Source organism: Miniopterus natalensis, chromosome 12 (genome assembly GCF_054644295.1).
Source record: "Miniopterus natalensis isolate mMinNat1 chromosome 12, mMinNat1.hap1, whole genome shotgun sequence".
Classification (NCBI taxonomy): domain Eukaryota; kingdom Metazoa; phylum Chordata; class Mammalia; order Chiroptera; family Miniopteridae; genus Miniopterus; species Miniopterus natalensis.
Window position 1 is genome coordinate 59,273,073 of NC_142092.1, and position 7,459 is coordinate 59,280,531.

Sequence of the window (7,459 nt, forward strand, 5' to 3'; positions counted from 1 at the left end):
TTTAGAAATAGGGTCTTGCAGAGGGAACTAGGATGTAAATTAAGATAAGGTCATACTGCCCTAGCCAGTTTTGCTCAGTGGTTAGAGCATTGGCCCATGAACCGAAGGGTCCAGGGTTTGATTCCGGCCAAGGGCTCATACCTCGGTTGCAGGCTTGGCCCTGGTGGGGGCTCGAGCCGGAGGCAACCACTTGATGTGTCTCTCTCTTCTCTCCCTTCCACTCTCTCTGAACGAAGTAATGGGAAAAATATCCTCAGGTGAGAATAAATAAATAAAAAAGATGAGATCATACTAGCATAGGATAGGCCCTTAATCCTATATCACTTATGTCCTTATAAGAAGAGAAGGGACACAGACACACAAGAGGGAGAATGCCATGTGGCAGATGACAGAGACTGCAGTGATGCAGCTGTAAGCCAAGGAGTATGGATTGATGGCCACCACCAGAAGCTACAAGAGGCAAGGAAGGATTCCTCTCAACCTTAGAGGGTGCAGGGCCCTGCCCACACCTCGAGTTCAGATTTCCAACTTTTAAAACCTTTGGAGAATACATTTCTATTGTTTTCAGCTACCCAGTTTGTGGCACTTTGGTACAGCTGCTGTTGGAACCTAATACAAGGAACCTATATGCCTTCCTACCAACAACTGGCTGGAGCTGAGCAAGGGTGCCCCTTGGAAGTGAGTCTCCAGCCATGTGGTATCCCCCATTTCCTCCCACGGTGCAGACTCCGTAGCAATACTCCAGAGGAGAAAAGATGCGTGATCTCAACTATTGCAGTATCAAAGGGGGGTGGGCTGTTGTGAAGAGCTTTGTTCTTAGAAGCAGTCATCCTTTACTTCATGGGAGGGAATAAAGTAACATTTATCATTATATATTGTATTTTATATCATGACCATGAGTAAGGGTCTATGCTAAGGTGGTACCATTTAATACTTCCATAACAATATGTAAAATCCCCACTCTGTAGATGAGAACACTGAGGCTCAGCAAAGTTACATGACCTCGATTATAAGAACATCTATTCCTTGCCTCCTAGATGTCAGGCACTGAGCTGAGCACTTTATGTATGAGCTCACTGAACCCTCACACCTTTTGAGGTAAGTACTGTTATTATCCCCAGTTGTCACCACCTCCCCCTTGAGATGAGAAAAGTGAGGCGAAAGATCAAGCAACTGGCTCTCGTGAGTCACTGCTGAAGCTGGATGATAAATACAGCAGCCTGTGTTTTTGCCTGGGTGCAAAGTCCTTGCTCTAAAAGGAAGACACAGGCTTGTTGGTTAAAGGACTTTGTTTCTTTTCATTCATGCATTCATTGATGAATGCTGTTACGTTTTATGCATTTCTGAACAAGGCAGCTGGGCGTAGCAGAGAAAGCACAGGCTCAAGTGCTCAGAGACTTGGGCTATGGTCTAGCCTGGGCTTCAGCATCCCCCATCTGTGAAATGTGGGGGCTCTACTGGACAATCTTAAAAGTCCCTTATTGCGCCAAGAGTCTATAATTCTGTGATTCCTCGGCTTTGAGAAGAAGTTACCAATTATTAACACAACAGCTCAAAATGCTAACTTGTGTGCCAATGTCTCAGCATATGACAGAACCAGGATTTTAATCCAAGTCCACCTGACCCCAAAAGCTTCTCTGACTTCCTCTTGGGATGGGAAAAGAGGAACTAAAACAAAGACTAAGGAAATACTGCTGTGTAAATCACAAGTAGGACCCATGACCAGGGCTCAGGACTTCTGCTGCGGAGCTGGCCGGTGTGGGCCTGTTACCCCCTCTTGTGGAGTACATCCGAAATGCTCTGCTCTGCCAGCTTTTTCATTTTGATACCAGACTAGATGGAAGGATTGGAGGAAGCAGGAAGTGATTTTCTCAATAGTTTTGAAAACCACTGGCCCCAGCTATTGTCAGTTCTAAGTGAAACCCAGCTACCCTGTGTTCATTTATTGATGAAACACGTTACTTTTTGTTTCTGTTTGTACATCTTATACCAGGTATAAAGCAGTGAACCCAACACAAATGACACATTTCCTCCTTAGCTCAGGGTGGGGGATGCCAGACATCAAATCTGTAAAACCCAGAGTGAATATAAGGCAGGAAAGAATTCTGCACACTACCTTTGCTCCTTAGCTTTCTCTTTGATATCTGGAGGGGAAAGGATCTTTGGCAAGACCAAAGATGAGAGATAAAGACTTTTAAGCATAATTATTCCTTAAAGTTATGCCTATCTGCTCAAAAGTTTCATTTGTCTCACAGATACTGTGTTCTGGGGATTCTAAAATACTTAAATCCTCATCTGTACTGAGGAACCACAAGGAAGAAGGTAGCTCCTGAGGCGGAACACAGTTTTGCCACCCCAAAATATGCCTTTTGGGGGATACTGATTATTTTAACCTGGTTGTTATTAAGAAAGAAAAGACTCAGGAAACACCTTTGACCTTCCCCCAGCAACCTAAAAGAATTTAGATAGAGTACTTGCCCCAGGAAGGAAGTTATCATCATAGTTTAAAATGAACTGAGTGTTATAGACAGGGAGGAACCTAATAAGACCCGTTTTATCAAAGTCCTCTGTGTGTCCCATCATTAAAGATGTCCCAGCAAACATTTATCTACCAAACATTTGCTTTCATCTCCACGGGAACTGCCTTCCTCCCCTTTGAAGTCCCAAACCACAACACCTTTTCTCCTTAGCTCAGGATAGCATCTTAGCCTCAATTGCCTAATTTGTCCTAGGGCTCTACATTCTTATGGAACTCCCTATATGTACATAAGTAATTAAATTTGGTTATTTTATCCTGTTAGGCTGTCTCGTGTCAATTTGATTATTAGACCACCCAGAAGAACTAAGAGGGAAACAAGGGAAAATTCCCCCTTCCCCCACATTCTCTTCTCAGAGAAGCCAGGAACAATGTTCAGAAACAACCCTGAAGGCTGCAGGGGCCCACCAGGAGGTAGCTGACACCCTGGCACAGAGAACAGAGGGGTGGAAATGAGGGTTGGGGCTTCAGTGGAGAGGGATATTATATAAATTTCTAGCCTTCACAACAATCCAGTAAACTAAGGGCCACCATACCTATTTTATAGATGAGGTGTCCACTGACCCTTCCTGTCTGCCAGTATGAGGCCCTGAGGGGGAAAACAAGAAGGGGGTACTGAGAGGCTCCAGTGGACAGGTGAGAGAAGCCCATGTTCAAGCATAATCATTGATCAGTGATGAGTGAATCGCTGATGACTGAGTGAATGCCCTGTTAACTGTGATGTGTGACCATCCACTGGCCTCTCCTCGGTGGACCTCACAGCTTCTTATCAGAGAACACAGAATATTAAACATCCTAGAAGTTCCCTTATCCAGATGACTTTAAAGGTTTTAAACAGAACTCCCATCCATAAAACCCTTCAAAAAATTAAGTGATTTTTTTGGGGGGGAGAACATTGGAGGGAGGTTGAGGGGGAATAGAACCTCCCGGGCAGACTCTTCAGATGAGGTCCCTTCATCTGAGACTCACTGGCCTGGATTGTTCTCTGAGATCATGTAACCTCTCCACGTTACAGATCAGAAAAATGAGGCCAGAGAGGAGAAGTGACCCAACCAAGGTCACACAATTGGTTTCAGCTGTTAAGTCAAGCCCTCATTTGCATTCAGTGCTTTATTTACACCACTTTCATCCCACCCTCATCCTCATCTTCAATTAATTAGCAACATGTATACGTGGAAGCATTTATTTGAAATATCAGGCTACCAAAATGTCATCACCAACTTACACAGTGGCTAAAGTATCCATAGTGTGAGCCAAATCACTCAAGGTTTGAAGACACTGTAAGACTTATTTTTAAAACATTAGCTAGCCTTTCTATTTTATCTAGAATGCTGTTTTTAAATTAGCAGCTGCAACCCTAAAGCAGATGGACCTGGGTTTGAGTCTTAACTCTACCATTCTCTAGCTATGTGACCTTAAGCAAGAAACTTTACCTCTTTGTTCTCACATCTGTGAGATGGAATTAATAACATTCCTTACCTTGTTGAGCAATTTTGAAGTAAAGTGCTGAACATGGCACTGGGTTATGTGCTAATAAGCTCATCAAATCCTTCTGTGGGCAGAGAAAGGGAGAAGTACTCTATGAAAAGCTTATTTTCTCTCCTCATTAAATCATACTAGTAATGAGACCCCCTTATGGGCGTGTAATACTTCACAGTTTACAAACCATATTCTTACCCGTGGTCTCATCTGAATTCTTACCCCTTCTTGGTGGGGCTCACAGGACAAGTACTGCTGTCTCCATTTCATAGAGTATAAAGCTGAGGCTCAGAGAAGGCCCAGGGTCAGTCAGCTCTCAGTGGCTGGCTAGCCCTCTGCAACTGAGTGTTTGGATGGGGAGGGAGCCCACTGTGGTAGATTGCATTACTCTTCACCTATGTTCACTTCCCCAGAGGAGAATTATGTGCCCCAACCCTGTCAGTGTGAGGCTATAAGACTTGCTTTGGCCAATGAAATATGAGCACAAGTGATGTGTGTCACGTTGGAACAGAAGTTTGAAGACCCAGCATGGTGTTCACCATGTCTCTTTTTCTTCTGCCATAAAATATGGCAATATTCCACAGAGAAAGAGAAAGAGAGTGCTCCATCAACCTGGGTCCTGGCGTACAGATGATGTAGAATAGGGACCTAGTTGACCTCTCAAGGACATAAAGGTGAACAAGAAGTAAACCTTTGTGGTTGTAAGCCACTGAGATTTTGGGGGTCATTTGTTACACAGCAAAATCTAGCCTCTCCTAACTAATATATCTATAAAGGCAATATCCTCTCCAGGAAATAGGGAGTAGTGATGTCAGACTCTGGATAAATATTGGCTGGTTTATGGGGTGTGTGTGTGTGTGTGTGTGTGTGTGTGTGTGTGTGTGTGTGTGTGTGTGTTTGGGGTGGCACAGTGGGTAAGGGAAAGGAAAGGCTCAGTCTAATTTACCCTGGACCATGTTCCAGTCAATCTTTCAAACTAGCTAAACCTTCAGAGGCCTGTTTCCCATTTTCCCCCTCTGTTCCCTCTCTCCCCAATTGTTTTTACTACCTACAGAAACACTTCTGATCTCTGTTGAATTCCATGACAGCAAATAAAGGTGGTTTTTTTCCCTTTCCCAATTAATATGGAGAAACTGCTTCAGGAGCTATTGATTGGTTCTCAGAAGTAATCATCACAGCTACTGTTTCCAGAGGACTCATTTACTACCAGGCACTCTGCTAAGAGCTTTTCACGCTGTACTCATTTTCTCTTCACAACTAACTGAGGAATTAGATACTACTATTTCCTCACTTCAGAGGCAAGGAAATGAAGAATTAGAGAGTTTACAGGACTTATCCAAAACCATATAGCTACTACGATGCAAGGCTAGGACTCAAATCCAACTGTAATGTTGGGTAATTTCTGACTTGGCAACTTGGATCCTTCTTATATCTGTGGGCTGTATTATAGTTGTTTTCTCAGCTATTTCTAAGCCTCATTCTTTGCTCACCATGGATGGAAGAGGTGAATCCCTTATTGCAAGTTCTTGTTTCAATGAGGCAGGGTTTTGTTTGTTTGTTTGTTTCTTTCTTTCTTTCTGAGAACATTCTGGGAGGGAATGAACTGATTTGTTGGGTAAATTTGAGAATACCAGGTTATGCTCAACTCAGCACTGTCCTTCTTGCTGGGAGAGAGCTGCTTCTGTGGTTCCATACCCCCTACAGCAGAGTGCCTGCCCTAGTCTTTGCAGCCTGGTTCTGGGATTCACTATTAGCTACCAGTCTAAAAGCCTCTCCCTCAACTTGGTTTATGCCAGTAATACAGGTGATCTTTAGACCTCCCTTTGTTTCTTTTTGTTCCTCAACTTGTTCAGAACTCAGGCAAGGCAAATGGGATGCTAGTTACTCAGAGTTCCCAGAGAGCCCAAAATGGACTTCTGAGGAACTTACACTGGTGGGAAAGCTTCATGGTCTACTGCTGGTTCCAGTCCTTGTTTGGTGGCTTCAGAGTGTAACTCTACCTTCCCTAGGCCTTAGAGCTCTAATGCCTGCCCGCTCTTAAGCAAAGAAGGATGGTATGGCAGAAATGGCTAGTCATTTCTCAATATCCATTCTTTTCTTCCTCTATTAACAATCTTCCCCAGAATAAAGACTAAATTTCCCAGCCCCTCTTGCAGCTAGGTGTTCAACATATGCCCAACTCATCCATCCACTCGCCCACTTCTTTTTCTTTTTCCTGCTGGCTGGAATGGGACATGATGGGAGTGGCAGCTGGAGTAAGTATTTTGAACCATAAGATGAAAGCCATGTATTTGGGTTGCAGTGCAGCAACCAAGGAAGAGCTTAAAAATCACCACCTTCAAGCTGCCTTATCAGCTCTTGACTACCTATCAGGTTTCTATGTGAGAGAGGAGTAAACTTCTAACTTGTGAAAGCCATTATCATTTTTATATCTCTTAATTATAGCATCTGAATCCATGTATCTTAACTAACTCAAGTTGGGACACAAGAATTTGCTTCCCAACCTGGGGGAGGGGTACGGGGCTCTGGCAGAGGCCTAACTGTGCACCTTATTGTATGAGGGAATCAGTGCATGAGGAAAAACAGAAGAATTGGGCATATGTTGAACACTTAGACTATTCCAAATACTGTGCTTGATACTTTCCATGACACTTTCTCCACTGATCTAAACAACAGTTCTTTAGGGGGAGGTCTATTATCCCATTATGTAGTTGAGGCTCAGAGAAGTTAAGTAACTTGACGGAGGTCACATACCTAATAAAAAGTTATGCTAGAAATGGAGCTAAGGTCGGTGTCCTCTCAAAACCATATTCTGTCCTCTATAGCAAATCATTCACTCATTGCCCCCTCTCACCAAATTTAATACAATACAGCACAATAAAATCTTGTCCCTGTTGGGAAAAAACCCTCCAAGGATCTCTTGTGTTTCTGCACATCTTTTTTTTTTTTTTTTTTTTTGATATATCTTTATCAATTTCAGAGAGAGGAAGGGAGAGGGAGAGAGAGAGAAACATCAGTGATGAGTCATTGATTGGCTGCCTCCTGCACACCCCACACTGGGGATGGAGCCCGCAACCTGGGCATGTGCCCTGACCAGGAATCAAACCCTGATCTCCTGGATCCTAGGTTGATGCTCAATTGCTGAGCCATGCTTGGCCGGGCTCGGCACATCTTGAGAGCAGAGGCTCTGACTGTCATTTGTCCTAGACTATCTTTTCAAGGATGTTTGTAGAACAAAAAGCCTTCAAAAATAGTTTCCCTTCAGAGCAAAGGACAGAAATGCTTACTCTTCACTCTAAAATATTTGGTTTCCCTAAGCTCAGAGTTCCTCTCATGTTATACACCGCGCATTTAGACATCCAGGAACTGATGCAAATATGCTGATGCTCATCTACATGCAGTGCTGTGAAAAACGAAGTCCTTTGTCTCTAACCCAGGAAATCT